The sequence below is a fragment of the Sminthopsis crassicaudata genome, chromosome 4 (assembly GCF_048593235.1).
Source record: "Sminthopsis crassicaudata isolate SCR6 chromosome 4, ASM4859323v1, whole genome shotgun sequence".
NCBI classification, from domain to species: domain Eukaryota; kingdom Metazoa; phylum Chordata; class Mammalia; order Dasyuromorphia; family Dasyuridae; genus Sminthopsis; species Sminthopsis crassicaudata.
In genome coordinates, this window is record NC_133620.1 from 315,505,225 (window position 1) to 315,523,637 (window position 18,413).

General features: G+C 33.9%; 1 protein-coding gene across 19 annotated transcripts in view; it reads right to left on the reverse strand.

Annotated features, from left to right (window-relative positions):
- RBFOX3 (RNA binding fox-1 homolog 3) overlaps nt 1–18,413 on the reverse strand; it is a 918,966-nt gene that overhangs the window by 256,257 nt on the left and 644,296 nt on the right. The window lies entirely within an intron of this gene.

Sequence of the window (18,413 nt, forward strand, 5' to 3'; positions counted from 1 at the left end):
AACCTGCCCAGGTTAAACTCGCTGCTGTCAGGATTTCAAATAAGGCTGTAAGTGGACATTTTACTTAACAGGCAAAGACAAGGGAAAACAACATTTTGGAATCATATCTAGATTTTCCATATTTATCTTCTTTCCAGCTCTGGGAAGGCTCCTTTGTTTTCTTTTCTTTTCCCCAAGGTCTGAGGGATTCCTACTTGTTTCTTCTTCCTCACCTGTATACCCTATAAAAAGATATCATATGTCAAGAATGTACTTTGCATACTGCCTATGGCAAATGTTGAATCCCAAGCTGAATTTCTCCTGCCACCCAATATATGTCTGGCTTAACTCCCCTGGCTCTTACTCAGTGTGTGCCTGTAGAATACCAACTAATTTTAACATACTTTGATAAACACAACATTATTAGAAAGATAAAATTAGAACAATGAACTCCAAATCTGAATGATTGATTTTATCACCTATTGTTTTGAATTAGCTCTATTATTACTTGATACCATTGGCATGGATAAATGAAGGACATCCATAGTTTGCTAAAATATTAACAACAATAATAATGTATGATAAGGAACTGTGATGTCATCATTGTGAGAAACTACTGACTCGAAATTGCTTCTACTACTATAGTTCACCATTTATCTATTACTTGCACATTTTATATCCTAGTCAAACTAGTTTATTTGCTATTTCCATACATTTCATCTACCTTTATGCATTCACATAAGATGTTTGGAAAAATTTTCCCTTCTTACCTAAGACATTTGGAATCTCTAGATCCTTTACTCAGAGCAAATATAAGTATCTTGTAAATATCATTCCACCAGAAACTAATTTGTATATATTTTATATTTAACCATTTGTATATATTCCTCCAGTAGAAAGTAAAGTAAATGTAAACTTAAGAAATGGTAGATATTGTTCTTAGTTTGTTTGAATTTTTTTGTTCTTGTATTTCTAGTGCCTAGTTCTCTACACATAGTAGGCATTTAATAAATGCTTACTTAACTGAAGCAGTACATAATTCCTAGTGAGTTGCCTAATATTAGAGCTAGGATCTGAATTCCTATATTCTTTGACTCCAATTCCCACCCTGCTCAACAATATGCATGACACATTTAAATAGAGCTTTTAGCTTTGAAAAATATTTCCCCTAAATGTGGGAAAATTGGGACACCAATACATTATTGGTGTAATTGTGAATTGATCCAACATTCTGGAGAGCAATTTGGAACTGTGTCCAGAAGGCTATAAAACTGTGTCATTCCTTTGATCTTATAGTACCATTATTATTAGGTCTTTATCTTAAAGAGTTTTTTAAAAGGAGGGTAGCGATTTGTTTGTATAAACATATTTTAGCAGCTTTTTTTGTAGTGGCAAAGAATTAGAAATTAAGAGGATGCCCATCAATTGGGGAATGGCAAGACAAGTTGTATGTAGTACAGGATTGTAATGGAGTGCTTCTGTGTTATAAGAGCATAATGATTTCAGAGAAAACCTGGAAAGAATTACATGAACTGAGATAAAATGAAGTGAGCAGAACCAGAACACTGTATGGAGTAACAGCATGATGATCAATTGTGAATGACTTAGAACTCTCAGCAATACAATGATCCAAGATAATGCTAAAGGTTTCTGATGAAAAACGCTATCTACCTCCAGAGAAAGAACTGATGGAGTCTAAATTCAGATTGAAGCATATTACTTTTCACATTTTTTTTTCTTTTGGGTCTGTCTTTTTCACATTACTAATTTGGAAATATGTTTTGCATGATTGCACATATAAAACTTATATCGAATTGATCTTAGGGAGGAGGGGGAGGGGAGAAGAGGGAAGGAGAAAATTTGGAACTTAAACTTTAAAAAAAAAGAATGAAAAAATTGTATTTATATGAAATTGGGGAAATAATAAAATATTATTATAAAAAGCATTTCTCTTGCAACTACACTGAGTTATGTAGTTAGATGTACATATGTTTATGTGTTTATGTACACATAAATATGTATATAATGTAATAACACACACACATATATATAACACACTCATATAATGTAGTAATACATGTGCATATAACGATATATACATAAAATATATTTATGTGTGTATGTATACACACAAATATATATATACATATAATATATAAACAATGTAATAATGCACACATATATAATGCACATATAATGTAATATATGTGTATATATGTGTATCTCTATGGGGTTATATGTATTCATTATACAGGTGAGGAAAATAGGATTTAATGGGATGAAGTAACAGAATTTAAAATCAGGTATTCTGATTTCAAATGCAGAACTTTTTTCATTAAATAGTCTAATTCTTTAGACTTCTTCATGTACACATGGAAAGAAGGACTTCTACTTCCTGAGAGGAGAGAATCACAAAAATAGTGGTTATGGGCCAATGTTCCCACAATTTTAAATTCAAATATTAGTTTATTTTTGATCCTGTTTTTACTCCTGACCCCAACATGTTTGTTTGTTTGTTTTTGTTTTTGTTTTTTACTTTAATAATATAGAAAGCAACATAGTATAGTGGCAAGAACTCGGTATCAAGAGTCAAAGGACTTGGAGTTGAGTCCTTTGAAAGTGCTGTATACATGTGAGTTCTGACCATTACCTTTGTGATCTTAGACACATAGTTTCACATCTCTTTCCTTATTTCTGAGTTTGGGAAACATGTAATTTGAAATACACAACTTCTAAGGCATCTTACCTCTACTGGATCACTGCCTTGTTGTGGCACAGGGGCTTGCATAGTTCAATGAAACTATGAGCTATGCCATGCAGGGTTACCTAATATGGACAGATCATAGTGGAGAGTTCTGACAAAAGATGATACATTATAGGTAAACCAATCTTGCGTCTTTGGCAATAAAAACCCCATGGACAGTATTAAGATGCTATGAGTCCTTCAGATCATAAAATGTCTAACACATTACTGGGAAAGAGCAGAAGACAACTATAAATAGCTCCACTAATGAACATGAGGTTGGATAGATTTTGGGAGACAGTGGAAAACAGAAGGGCCTGAAGTACTAAGTATCATAAAGTCACAAAGAATTACACGACTGAACGACAAGGTGCCTTATAGTTCTAAATAGCTGGGATCCTGCTTCCTAAACCTAGAACTTACATCAGCCTCCTTTCCCCTAATAAACACAAGCCCCCTTTTCTACTACATTCCTTTAATTTTTCAACACAGTCTTTCTTTCAGAAGAAAGATATACAAACTATGGTGGATTATTGAGAAAGATATCATCCTTACTTTGGGCAATATTAGCAAAGAGCTGAAGAAGTTTTCCAAAATCTATTTTGCCAATGCTTCCCTATGTTACCTTTCAGTATTTCTTACTTTCCCTCGGATCCTCTCAAGGGTCCCTGAGGGCTGAGAACATATTTATCATGATATTTGTTCAAAGCAAACATTTTGGTAATCCAGCTGCAGAAACCCAGGGAATACCCAGGGAATTAGTTCTCCTCAGTTCAACATGAGAAAACTCAAAGAATACTAAACACCTCAATCCCACAGATCCTCAAGTGTTTTCAGAAACTCATGGAGTTAGAATGAATCTCAAGAGGTCTTTTTGCTTCTTGCCTGTCTATGAGTCCAAATCCTAACTCCTCCAACTCCACCCCCCCAACCAAGAGGAGATATTTATCCTATTTTTCTAAAATCTTTAAAATTGAGACTCCATAATCACTTTTTCTAGGCTGATATCAAATGTACTTGATGGTTAATTTAATTCAATTCAGAGAATTATGTGTAGGATACTGTGCTAGGTGATAAGGAGATACAAAGATGAAGATATTTATGCTTGTCCTCATGGAGTCTATAGTCTGGAGACAAGAGGTTATTAAGGGACAATTCAATTTGATGACTAAACTTAAACCACAATAATATCTTTTTGATTGACATATTTTGTTTTTATATCACCTTTATTTATTTTTTTTATTTGACTTTTAAAAAAAGTTTTTATTTTATTTTTTCTCAATTACATATAAAAGCACTTTTTAAGAAACATTTGTTTTTGTTTTGTTTTGTTTTTTATAATTTTTTAGTTCCAAATTCCCTCTCTTCTTCCTTCTCTTTGAGAAGGCAAACACTTTAATGTAGATTGTATAAGTATCACCTTTATTTTGAATATATTTCTCCCCCCTCTTCTATCCAATGAGCTACCCTTTGAAACAAATACTTTTAAAAGGTAAAAAAAGAGCAGTTCAGAAAAATTAGCCAAAACATGAACAGAATCTTATGACATATATAATGCTCCACAAACCACAGTTCCCTATCTCTGCAGAGAAAGGAGGGAAACATCTTATTGCAATCTGAAGAAACATTATCTTTTGTGGAGTAGCACATATTATTGACATATTGTGTGAGTACATAGCTGAGCTGCCCATCTCAAGTAGGAACAGAAGTATGCATGAGATGGAAAGAGAATATACTTTGCATTTTTACTAACTGACTCCTTTTTTTTACATCCCTTGATACCATTCTTTCCACCTTAACACACACTTACCCTATACTAAAGAGGGATAGAGAGGAAAAGATGTCTATGGTCCATTCATTCTAACTCTAGGACCCTACTGAGGACATCACTCTAAGCATGCTCAGTCAGTCAGGAGGAAACTTGTCTCATGTTGAGGAAACTGGAGCTGATTCTCAGTCTCACTGTTAGCAAACACTGCTCTCAGCTGCTCAGCAGGATAATCAATTATAGGAATTTTTGCCTCAATGAATCAGAGTCATGGAGGAGCACATCTCATTAGGCCAGTGGTGCTGACTTCCATTAGTGCTCTTGTGGTGAAACCCTTCAGCAAAGCTCAAACAGAGCTAGACACATTTACCAAGCTTAAAGGATCTCCATATTTTCCAACCTCATCCCAAGCTAAAGTGTTTCAAACTGCAAATTCTTCTCAAGGGAGCTCTTTGGGGGCAGTGATAGTCCTGAAAAGCAAGATAGTTCTCTATTTCCTGGATATAAGACAAACCACCTACCTGGGAAAGTCTCAGATTTGAACTACTATTTTGAGCAGTGAGATTGAGACTCTTTGTAAATATATATTTGCTGTTGCATCCTAAAATATTACATGGACTTTTACAGCTACATATACCGTATTTCTTATAATTCCTTGATGATCCCCAATTTATTCATCCAAACAACCAATGTATTATAAAAGGTTGCTAATCTGAAGAGTCCTGATCAATTCACACAGTCCACTAGTCAAAATTACAAAAGGTAAGGAGCTTTCATAGAGATAATCACACTCTGATTGGCTCATTTGGATAGGACAGGTCCAAGAAAGTAAAGAATTGGCAGAATGAATAGATTTGGCATACGATTATAGTTCCAGTGAGAGTTTAAAAGCAGAGGTATAAAGTTCCTAAATAGAGGGGGGGAAAAGCCACCTTTGGGAGAAATCAATTACTGAGAACTCCCTCTTCATCTTGAATAATGAGGGAGGGAGAGAAGGATAGGATAGGAGTTACCTTTCCTCCTTAGGTCATTATCAACAGTAGTAACTTCGATATGGCTATGGAAGTCTAGATTTAGAATTGTGTTGGGTAGATGATCAATCAGGATTTTAAAAACCATTATGTCTCCTTGTATCTGGTAATAATCAGATCTTTACATTGAATATAGTCTAATAAGCATTTGTTAAGTGATGACAACATGTCACTGTGAGATACAACTTAATAAAAAGACCTTGCTGTCAATGATCTTATAATTTAAAGGGGAGACAAGACAAAAAAGGAGAGGGGACAGCAAGTCGGGAGGGGGGAAAGAAATGGAATACCAGGAGTACTTAAAATGATGACATCTTTTTCTGAGGATCAGAACCCTAACAAGGCTGCAGATGCAAAGTAGAGTGATGAGGATCTAGTTTCTACCCTTTGTAAAGGAAGGCTTTGGGAAGACTTTGATACTTTAATCCTCCAGTCCACCAAAGAAAGGGGGTAATTTCCCAAATATACTATAATTTCATTAAGAGGACTGAGTGAACTCAATTGATCAGTGTGCCCTTTTGAGCACCTTCCTTATATACATTTTCAGCCCCATCTATCCTGATCTTGTTGCTTTTTAGGATCTTTCACTGTATTTCTCTTCTTAGGAGGTTAGCTGATTTCTCATGTTAATTTCAACTAAAACAGTGGCTTTTAACAAATTGTGTATTATTGATTACTTTGGCAATTTTGTGAGCTTTATGAACACCTTAAAATAATATCTTTAAGTATGTAAAAATGAAATATATATAGGATTATAAAAGAAGCCACTTACACATATATGTAGGTATATCTGTATATTATACAGAGACATATCTACATCTATCTATCTATCTATCTATCTATCTATCTATCTATCTATCTATCTATCAACTCCTAACTTAGACTATCTTTTTCATCTTCCAAGATCCCTAACTTTTCTCTTCTATTCATAATATCTTTTATTCTTCAGCAAATATAATATTCAATAGAAAAGAAATGGGCAATTGTTAAGGAGGCAAAGAATGCCAAAGGAATTGATGTATTTGATTCTCACTTACCTTGGTGTGGATTTTCTGCTTTGCAGTTTTGTCAGAGTAAACTAGAGACATTTTGCTACCCAATCCTAGGGTATAATTAAGAAGAGTTGGAGAAGAGTGAGCATATGTTTCTGATTTTGTATGTCTCTTACATATGTCTCTTACATGATAGAGCCAAACAAAATAATCTTGGTGTTACCATAATTTTGTATTATTTGTGTTTCTTTACTGGAAAGAATAAAAGTCAACCACAATGTCTTTTAAATCTATTATCTTAATAATAAATAATTAATTATCTTAATAATAAGAGACTTGAAAAGTTTTTGTATTTTATTACATGTTATCTTGAAACACATATCTAAGTCATGTATACTAAATATGTAAATATGTATACATACACACACATATCTGTAATTCTGTCTCTTACAAACATATCTCCTATTTCAAGAATTTGATGGATTTGTGATCTCTTCAATGTTGGTAATATTTATATTGAGTCATATTTCAAGCCATCCATTCAGTGTAATCTTTTGTCAATCCTGTCTATGCTCTTACATGTTTTTCACGGAAGAACCAATAGATGTGCTGGGACTTTCCTTATGATTTTCTTTTTAACATTATATAGAGACCAATGGAGTGCACAGATTGTCCATCTGTTATGCTTCTCTTATTTCATGACTTATTACATCACACTTCCTCCTCTGGTCATACATTTATTTGGTGATGATTTAATGTTATGTTTCATAAGATAATAGTTTTTTGAGCTGGAAAGGACATTAGGGGCCATCTAGACTAGCTGCCTCATTCTATAGATGAGAGAATTGAGGCTAAGAGAGGTTAAGTAATTTCCTGGAGATATCTGGGGTGGTAAATGGTAGAGAAATGACTTAAATCAAAGAGGTAGCAAAGTGGTAGAGAGGAATCACATCTTGTGATTACAAATCCAGCAACCTTTCTCTTGTATTATGCTTTCTCTTGGAATATAATTATTAGTAATATGCTGAAACCTATTTGTATTCATTGAGTATCAACCTCTATTTATACATATATAGGAAGGGCATGTCATTGGAAACTAAAAGCCTATGTGGAAATAAGCAGATAGTGATCCCAGATTCTGCTTGGAGGGAAGCATTTTCAGTGTACCTGATGAGAAGTAAAACATGAATTCTCATGAAAGAAATTGAATGAAGAAAGTTTTAACTGAGGTATGGCTGAATAAGTTGTTCTATAAGAAATGATGAGCAGGCTGATTTCAGAAAAGCCTGGAAAGACTTATATGAACCGATGTTAAGTGAAGTGAACAGAACCAAGAGAACTTTGTACATAGCAACAAGAAGATTATATGACAATCAACTGTGATGGACTTGGCTCTTTTCAACCATGAGGTGATTCAAGACAATTCCAATCGACTTATGATGGAGAGTGTACCATCCACATCCAGGGATAGAGCTTTGGAGACTTAATATGGATCAAAGCATAGTATTTTCACTTTTATTGTTGTTTGCTTGCTTTTTTTCTTTCTCATGTTTTTTCCCCTTTTGATTTGATTTTTTTTTTGGGACAGCATGATGAATATGGACATACATTTAGAAGTTATGCACATGTTTAACCTATATAGGATAGCTTGCTGTCTATGGGAGGGATGGGGGGAAGAAAAGGGAGAAAAATTTGGAACACAATGTTTTGCAAAGGTGGATATTGAAAACTATCTTTTCATATATGTGGAAAAATAAAATACTATTAAAAAGATTTTATTGAAGTTTTGGAAGAGTCTAACCCTTGCAACCACTAATAAGAGATTTTCTCTCTTTTGAGTTGAGAAACTATAGCTACCAATATTCTCCTGGATCTAGTTCTCATCTTAAGAAGTTCTCAAAGAAGTCCTCAAGTCTCCAGAACTCATGCTGGGATGCAATACCTTTCTGGCCCTGAGGCTCTTGGCTTTTATTTTTGGACAAGCTGCTAACACCCATTTATCTAGCCCCAGGTTGCTATAGCTTGCTGATGTTGCAGCCTAGTGAATGCTTAGAAAGTGAACATTCATGTCCATTTTTTCTCTTGTGTTTATAAGCTAATATACCAGTGAAGGAAATTAAACTGAGAAGATTCACAACTTAAATTTCCTGGAAGTTTGGGGAAAACTTTAAAAACTTCTTAGTTTTTATTGTTAGTTCTTTAAAAAATTATTATTTTTTAGCACATCCTTTTGAATTACTTTGATGTTACATGATCAACTATTGCTAAATGGGAGCTTTTGGAAAATAACTAAAGATGGTGACAATAAAAATATTCTATTCTAAGAACCAGAATATGGCAGTGGGACACTAAACACACATATTCATTATATAAAATCAATAAATAATAAGTACAGTGAAATCTTGTATGCTTATTTTTAATCAGTTGTGTAATTATGAAGATATAATCTGCTTTAGAATGTTATGTATGTATGTAGTGTGTTGTCACTCAGTCATGTTTACTTCTTTGTGACCCCATTTGGGGTTTTCTTGGCCAAGATATTGAAATGGTTTAACATTTCTTTCTCTAGTTAATTTTACATGTGAGGAAATTAAGGCAAACAGAGTTAAATAATTTGCTCAAGGACACACAACTAATCAATGTTTGAAGCCAGATTTGAACTCAGAAATATGAGTCTTTCTGATGACAGGCCTGGCATTTATCCACTGAGCCATCTAGCTCCTATTTCCTTTCCATATCTGCTTTAAGGATTCATTTCATACACCTATACACATATATTGACATATATAAACATGCATGTATATATTTACAAATGCATATTGTGTTCTTTTAATAAAACTTATAAAATTGAGAAAATAGACAAGGATTGGTAGTTATCAATATTTTCTCTTACTTCAGTAATAACATTTGTTATTTACTCCAGACTTTGGTATCTTTTCTTCTTTTAGGTTTCTTGAAAACTGATCCCTCACTACTTTTAAAATTGTTCTGCCTCCAAGGCAGGTCTCCCTTGTATAAATATTTTGATCTAATCTGGCATGTCTCGTCTGATGGTGTATGTCTGGCTGGCATAATTTTTGCCAGAAACTTTCAGAGCTAGAATATACCTTAGAGATGACCTGGTCCAACTCCTTAATTTTGTAGAGGAGTCTGAGGTTCAATGAGGTTAACTGATCTGTACAAGATCACAAAAATAGTTGCTGTAGAGCCAGGAATAATAAGAATGTTTCTGTTTTGATATTTAGTACCTCCAACAAATCATTTAACTTTTCTGGACCTTGGTTTCAACTGTGAAATCAGGGAGTTGAATGTGGTAAAGTCTGAGCTTCCTTTCATGAGAATCTTTGGTTTTGGTCTGACTATGTCAAGCCCTACTCTAACACCTTCTGTGGCTCTTCATTAACACAAAAATAAAGTTGACGCTGGCACTGAACAACCTCCATAGTCTGGTCCAGCCTTACTTCATGCTGGGCCTTTTCTTTAAATAAAAAACTTAGTCATGATGGATTATTAGCTTAATCCTAACTCGATACTTCATTTTCTGCCTCTATGCATGAGTAGAGGGTATCTCCCATGCCTGGGATGTACTCTGTCCCAATCTCTTTCTCTAAGAATATTTATCTTATTTAAGCCATTCAGATGTGATCCCTACCCCTAACTACCAGTGCCTTTTCCTCTCTCTAATTTGTCCTATATTATGCTTTTTTGATAAACATATTATACCCTACTATTTTGTTATAGTCTTTGTAGCCCTAGAATGATGGCTTGCACACAGCAGGTGCTTACTAAATGTTCATTGAATTTATTTTGTCAGTGCCTCTTAAAGGTGAACTGTGGATCCTCCACCTGAATTAATTTGAGAAAGAGGAGGTATTTAAACTAGGTTCATGTGGCATATAGTGCCAATATGTAATTGTCCAGTTGACCTATCCTTTGTGAAGTTCACAATTCAGTGAGTAGCAGAATATGGTTAATGAATGGCAAGTTAAGTCTCTTGCAGAGAAACTTGCAGAGGTTTTGGCTGTGGTGGTCTAGTGTTTCCTCCTAATATCCTTCATATATGTTTTGTGAGGTTCTGGCTATTAATCGCCCTTGAAGAGAGATTGTTAGGGGTACAGGTAGTATATCAGTATCTCCCTAGGCAGGGATTTCTTTTTTTTTTAAATCTCGCTTTCTTTTTAGGGGATGGATAAAGCAATTGGGGTTCAGTGATTTGCCAAGAGTTATATAGTTAGTAAGTGACTGAGGCTAGATTTGAATTTAGGTCCTCCAGACTCCAGGGCTGGTGCTCTATGTATTACATCACTTACCTTCCTTGACAGTAATTTCTTGGTTACTGTTTGACAACTGATTATGTGGCAAACATTTACACATGACATACTCTTGGATTAATCTATATTATTAACATTTTCTCCACCACTTGTTTAAGATGACAATTAACAAAATAACAAATCAATCCCTGATTTGTAACATTTGCAAAGTTCCAAGGAATAGATGCTTAATGAAAATTAAACAGCCTGCAAGCCAATGTACTTGGTTCCCACGACTCCTTTCCCTGAATTCTTCTTTGTAACAACAAAAACAAACATTGTAGTAAAAATTATCTAACACAAGGACAGGTGGATTATCTCCCACATTCCATAGCCAGAGCTCTCCCCCCTCCCCTGAGAAGGCAAAGATAAGTTTCATCATGAATTCTCTGGGGAAGAGAACATTTGTTACATTCATAGATACTTGGTTTCTATTTACATATATTATTGAATGTTTTCTTTGGAATTTACTGAAGAGAACTAGTGGCCAAGGGCACAATTTGATAAGTAAAAAGAAACTATGTGTAGTTTGTAAGTGAAGATGAGGGAAATGTCAATAGGGGCTTTATCCATTTAAATGACATCCCCTCCCCAAACAAAGAAAAACCTTCATCTTTAGAATAGAGTCAAGAACAAAGAAGAGTTTTAGGGTCAAAAATATGGAAAGAAGTTTTGAATGACTGAGAAACATTATAAGTAGCATTATAGTTTTCTAGAGAACAAGTGTTCCCTCTGAAAGCAATTTGTCTGTGCAACATGAACTTCTAAAAGATGAAGAATTATATGGGCTCCTGGGTGAAATTACCTATACACAGAAACTCTTGAAAATTCCCAAGATGACCAAAATGCTAAATAAAGTTTCTATTGCTCAGACCACCACTGCTTCCTCTACTGTATTAAAAATCAAGCAATAATTTAAAAAGTGTTTATTAGGCACCTAGTATATGCCAGGTACTGTGCTAAGCACTGGGGACACAAATAGCTCACTACTGTAAGTCAGGGGTTACTCTATACAACACGGTAAAAGTTTTAATACTTTCCAAGACAGCTACTAATGACTAACAGGTGATTTAAATACATCTTTCTTCCAGTGATAAGCAAGTTAAGTAAACAAAACAAAATCTAAGTAAACAAAGATTTATTAAATGCCCACTGTGTGCCAGGCAGGGTTCTAAGAATAGAGGAAAAAAAGAAAGGCAAAAAAGAAACCAAACAGTTTCTGTTTTCAAGGAGCTCACAAACCAAGGGGGAAAACAAGAAATATCTGAAACTGTAAAAAATAAGATATAGGCCTGATAAATCTGAGATCATCTCAGAAAGAAGGTAGTAAGATTTAAGAGTTTTGGAAAAAGCTTCTTGCAAAGTGTTGGACATTTGCTGAAATTGGAAGGAAGTCCAGAAAGTCAGAGGCTGAAAATTCTGAGAGTTCTAGGCATGGAAGACAGCTGGTGAAATGCAGGAAATTAAGAGATAGTTGTATGCAAAGAATAGTGAGGAGGCTAATATCACTGAATTGTAGCAAATATAGTGGGGGAGAGAAGGCATAAGAAGCCTTACAAGACATGAAGGGATCATGGAAATTTGATCATGGAGATAATAGGAAACTGCAGGAATTTAGTGAATAGAGAGGTGATATGGCTAGAACCACATTTTAAATTATCAATGTTGCAGCTGAATAGCAAATAGACTAAGTGTGGGGGGAGGCAAGGAAACCACCCATTAGGTTATTACAATAGTGGAAGAATGAGGTGGTGTGAAGGTCTATACCAGGGACAGGGTCATTGTCAGTGTCAGAGGAGAGAAGGGGATGTAAAAGAGAAACATTTCAACTTTAATTCAGTGAAGTCAGGGACAAAGCAAAACAGACATTGACATCTTTTCTTAATGGTCAGGATGATTTTTACCATACCTCCTCATATAGTGAGACTGCCTTATACCTCTAGCATTTGCTCAGGCTGGAAGTTAGACTGGAGTATTCTTGCTCCTGCCACCTGTGAAGATCTTTCAACACTTTCTGTAATCATCCACTCTGACATCTTCCATCTGTGAACTCATATAGCATTGTAATGTCCCACATGGTTGACTATTTAATTACATATTATCTTGTACAGAATTGTAACTAGGAAAGATCAACTTAGGCTTTGTTCAAGGTGCAAAATTCAGAAATTCTTCAAATTTATAGAAGCAAGAGAGCTTAAGCAATAATAAAACAATTACTTCAAATGAAAGTATCAGATGAGTGACTGGAACAAGTTCCTCTACTTTAATGCTTGATTTCTTCCCCTTTTTTCCTTTTGTGTCTCCTAGACTAGGATATTCAACTATGGCCTAATTTTCATATCTTGAGTCTTCTTTTTTTACCTTTTGTCTCAAATGAGCATACTTGCCTTAGGACATAAAATTCCTAGGTACTACTCTGGACTACTGCAAGTCTGTAATTTCTATTTGTGTATTTATCTTGTTTCTCCAGGCACAGTGTGAACTGCTTGAAGACAGAGATTATACTTAATACTTTTCATGCATTTCTCACACCAATCTAGTGTCTATTAAAACACTGGGCCTAAATTAGAAGTGAAATGTATCCTCTGATTGGTTGATTTATTGGCAAAACAAAACAAAACAAAAACATGTCATGTTCCATGCTGAAGATAGATTTTTCTTTTAATTAACTAGGGGTTATAATATTGAACTATTCTTTATATAATATGGTTTTGTGTATGATACTCTTCTAATATTTGGCTAATACAGAATTATATGGAATCATAAAATCTCAATGTCAGAAGGGACTTTGGAGGCCATCTAAACCACTTTCTACAAAAAAGCATAAATTCCCTCTACTACATCTCTAAGAGACCTCTGCTTAAAGACTTATAATCATGGAAACTTACTATCTCCTAAGTGAGTCATCTTAACTTTTGTGTAGCTTTAATTCAGGGGTGCTTAATCTGGGATTCATAAACCTGCTTTAATATGTATTGATAGTTATATGTCAGTACAACTGGCTTTGTATTTCATATTATATATTTAAAGGCACCATTCTGAGAAAAGATCCAAAATGCTCCCCCACATTATCAAAAAGGTCCACGATGCAGCAGATTCTTATATTCTAATTATTAGGAAGATTTTTCATTATTTCAACCCCAAATTTGCTAGCTTAAATATACTCTGTAGTGGAAAAGACATTGGTTTTAAAGTCTAGAAATTGCATTTGAATTCAGCCTCTATTAATTAAGAGGTTCTTTTAATGACCAGAAAATTCTAACCTCTCTGAGACTCTACTTCTTTCATCTGTGAAATAATAGCATTTACTTCACAGAGTTATCATGAGGAGAAATGAGATGATATATGAAAAAAGTGCTTAGCAAAACTTAAAATATTATATAAACACTATTTTGCAGAACATATAGTATTTTGTAAACACTAAAAACAGTCCACCTAGATCAAAATGCTGTTATATCAAATGAATAAACATGTTGTAAAGCATAAATCACTTTCAAAATATTAGTTACTGTTATTATTATTCTTGTTCCTAGTTCAGTCCTCTCAGTCCTCTCAGTCCAAACAAGACATATAATCCTTTTTTATATTTTGATCTAGGTGAGTCTATCACCTGTCTGTCAGAAGGTGAGTAATATTATATGTTTTTTGCAATCATGGTTAGTCAGAATTCTTAAGTTTCTCAAAGTTGTTTTTTGATAGTATTTTCCTTACAATTTGTTGAATAAATTGTTCTCATTTTGCTTACTTAACTCTTCATAAGTTCATACAAGGTTTCATTTGGTCTTCTGAAGTCATTTCTTTCATCATTTCTAATAGCATAACAATGTTCCATTATTTTTGCATACCAGCATTTGTTCAGCTGTTCTCCAAATGATAGGCAAAATGTTTTTCAGGATGGTTAGACTTCTTAGTTTTACCAATAGTATCCGAAGATTGCTTATCTTCTCAAAGCTCCTGTAGAATTAACTAATTCCATCCATTCTCACCTAAATCAATTTAGAAATCTTTTTAAAAGGAAATTAAATTGTCTAATTTATATAACATATATGACTTTTTTAAATGAATTCATGCTGGTTTATAACAATCACTGATTCTCTATGTGCTTATAAATAATTCCTTTAACGAGGGATTCTAGAAAAGGAATAAAATAATTTCTATACAGAGCAAAACTATGTAAAAGAAAAAATATTTAAATGAATAGACAAATAACAGAAGAAGATCTAATATTATGGATATTTTGTATATAGGAATTAATTTTAAAATGTAAATAGTGGTAAATATATATTTAATTGGCTTTGTTGCTTTTTAGAATTGAACATATAATAAATTATTTTTTAAAAAATGATGTATTCCCAAATTTTACCAGGGAATATGGTCAAACTCAATAGTCTATAATTCAAGAGACTACTTTTCTTTCATTTTGAAAATAAAGGACATCCTTGTTTTCCTATCCTATGTCACCTTCTATTATCTTATAAGACTTCCCTTATTTTTAAAAACATTGATGATGAATCACCAATTTCATGTGACATTATTTTTGATACCCTTGTATAGAATCTATAAAATGGTAAATTAAATTGGCTAAGGTCCTGATTTGTCCGAATTCTGGCTATAAGCATTTTGATTTCCAGCTCCTACTATACTATTAGAAGTTATGGCCACTTTGCAGAATATAAAACCAAAGGCTATTTTAAAATATAATTGGAATTTCTATCTCCCAATTAGGTAAAATCAAGGTTCTCATTTTCCAAAGGTTTCCATTCTCTGATCTTGTGGTGTTCAGAGATCATTAAATCTCCTCTTCTTTCCTTCAAAAAAGTGTATATCAAGGACAGGAAATCTCTCTGGACTTTGCTGTAATTACTGCAATTGCTTTCTCCTTACTCTTCTGTGAAGCCCTTTTCCCACTGGTCAGCTCTTCCCAGAAGTTCCATCCCTCCTTCTCTGTACTTTGCCACCATGGTTCCGATATAAGAAGTAATAGAAACAATAATACCAATGTGGGTTTGGTACTTAAATATTCAAATGGATTTGTAATCTCACAATTCTCTAAGTTCCTTCCAGAGATGCAGATCACATCCATGCTTGCCCTTGATGACTAACTCTCATCCATGTTCTCTCAAAAGAGTTCACCTTTATTGATCCAACCATTCTAGAGAGAAATTTGGAACTATGTCCAAGGGCTATTGAAATGTGCATACTCTTTGATTCAGAAGTGTTTCTACTGGGCTTATACCCCAAAGAGATCATAAAGGAGGGAAAGGGACCCACATTTGCAAAAAATGTTTGTGGCAGCCCAAAAAAACTGGAAACTGAGTTGATGCCCAAGAGTTGGAGAATGGCTGAATAAGTTATGGTATATGAATGTTTTGGAATATTTTTGATCTATAAGAAATGATCAGCAGGATGATTTTAGAGAGGTCTGGAGAGACTTACATGAATTGATGCTTACTGAAGTGAGTAGAATCAAGAGAACATTGTACACAACAAAAAGAAGATAATATGATGATCAATTCTGATGTATGTGGCTCTATTTAACAGTGAGGTAATTCAGACTAGTTCTAGTGATCTTGTGATGAAGAGAGCCCATCTACCCCCAGAGAGAGGACTATGGGAACTAAGCATTTTCTCTCTTTTTGTTGTTTGCTTGCATTTTATTTTCTTTCTTATTTTTTTCCTTTTTGAAATGAATTTTTTGTGCAGCAAGATAATTGTATAAATATGTATGCATATATTGGATTTAACATATATTTTTATCATGTTTAACATATACTGGATTACTTGCCATCTAGGGAGGAGGTGGAGGAAAGTAGGGGAAAATTGGAACACAAGGTTTTGCAAAGGTCAATGTTGAAAAATTATCTATGCATATGTTTTGAAAATAAAAAGTTTTAATTAATAAAAAAAATTAAAAAGAAAGAAAAGAGTTTACCTTTGAGAGTTAATCCACTGCGCTCACACTTTATGTTTACATTATAAAGATACCAGTAGAACACTGTCTATTCAGTTGTCATCCTACGCTCTTGTTATGTGACCAGATAGTCTTCCCTTTCTTCATTACAATTCTTTTCCTTCTTTGGAGTTTTACATTGCTTGTATATTGCAGTCTCCTCATACCCTCCATATACATTTCCATTGCCTCTGTGTGATGTTCTTTAGTTATTCACAGGGAGAAATGTCCAAGATCTTACTCTCATAAAGCTACACTGATAAAATCTTTGTATGAGAAATATGGGCCTTTGGAAAACTTGGAGTCAGAAAAATGTTTATAATTTTCTGAAAGCAATCTAGCCAGTTTTATTCTTTTTCAAATTTGAGTTTGCTTCATTGTCCCTTGGCAGTATATACCTCAGATATGTATATTGTCAGGCAGCTCTAGGTGTATCCATTCAGATGTATGTCAAAATATGGGCAATTGACATTCATCTTTATCCATTTGTTTTTTTCTGAGTGGATGAACAGGACAAAATCCTTTGAGTGATCACTGATCTCTTCCAGGAGGCTCTGCAATAAATTTTGGGCTTGATGTAATCAACATAATGTCATCCATAATCAGGAACATCTGAAGGAACTCACTATCCATTGGTAATCCCTCCTCAATCTCTCCTCTGTGCTGAATATTCTCTATCATAGTTGCAAATACTTTGGATAAACATACAATTCTCTGTTTCATAACTCACTAGATATGAGAGAATCATTGAACAGAAAATTTATTCTGGAGGCAATGCAAGTGTGAGAACACTGAGGAACTAATTTTAAGGCAAATTGAGGAGAGATCAATTTACAAGATGGAGTCAATGATATATCAAAGGTATGGGAAAAACCTAGATCTTAATAATTCCAAGAAATAACTACTGATTTATGTGCCTACCCTTTCATCTACACATATGAAGGTCATTTATCCAAAAAGTAAGGGCATCTTCACTGACTTATTGACCTTATTAGCAGGGAACAAGCAGGCTTTCACAAATAATATTGTAAAAATGTATCCCATATTTACCACTTCATAAGTGATTCAAAGGTTTACAGAATATGATACCATTGTGCTTATTATTTGTTGATTAAAAAATTTGACTTAGTAGAACAAAATCCCACCTTACACAAGTCCTTTTACAGTAAGTTTTCACTCATCTATATACCAAGAGCATTCAGGATTCTTTGGAAGATGTACTCATTGAAGATATTTTATTATCAATTATTTAGATATACCTTTTCTCCTTTGGGAAATAGATATAAATTTCTTTTCCTAAGAAAATATCTTTAGGAATCAACCCTTTTTGTACACCACAATTCTCAGAAATTCCATACAATGAGAAAGAGATGAGCCCCCTTTGATTGTCTGGTGAAACTTATAAATCCCTTCTCAGACTAATAACTAAATAACTTCTATTTAAAGAACTAAAAGAAATGCTAAATTTCAGTTAAAAGTTAATGAAAAAGATATATATTTTTTTCCTATACAAGTTTATGGACCACAGGCTAAAGATCCTGGATCCAGATAAAACTATTTATAAAACAAAATCTTGGCCTCTCAGGATAGTGTTGGGGACTTAGCACTGGAAATGCTGATCTAGAAGCCCTATGCTAGAA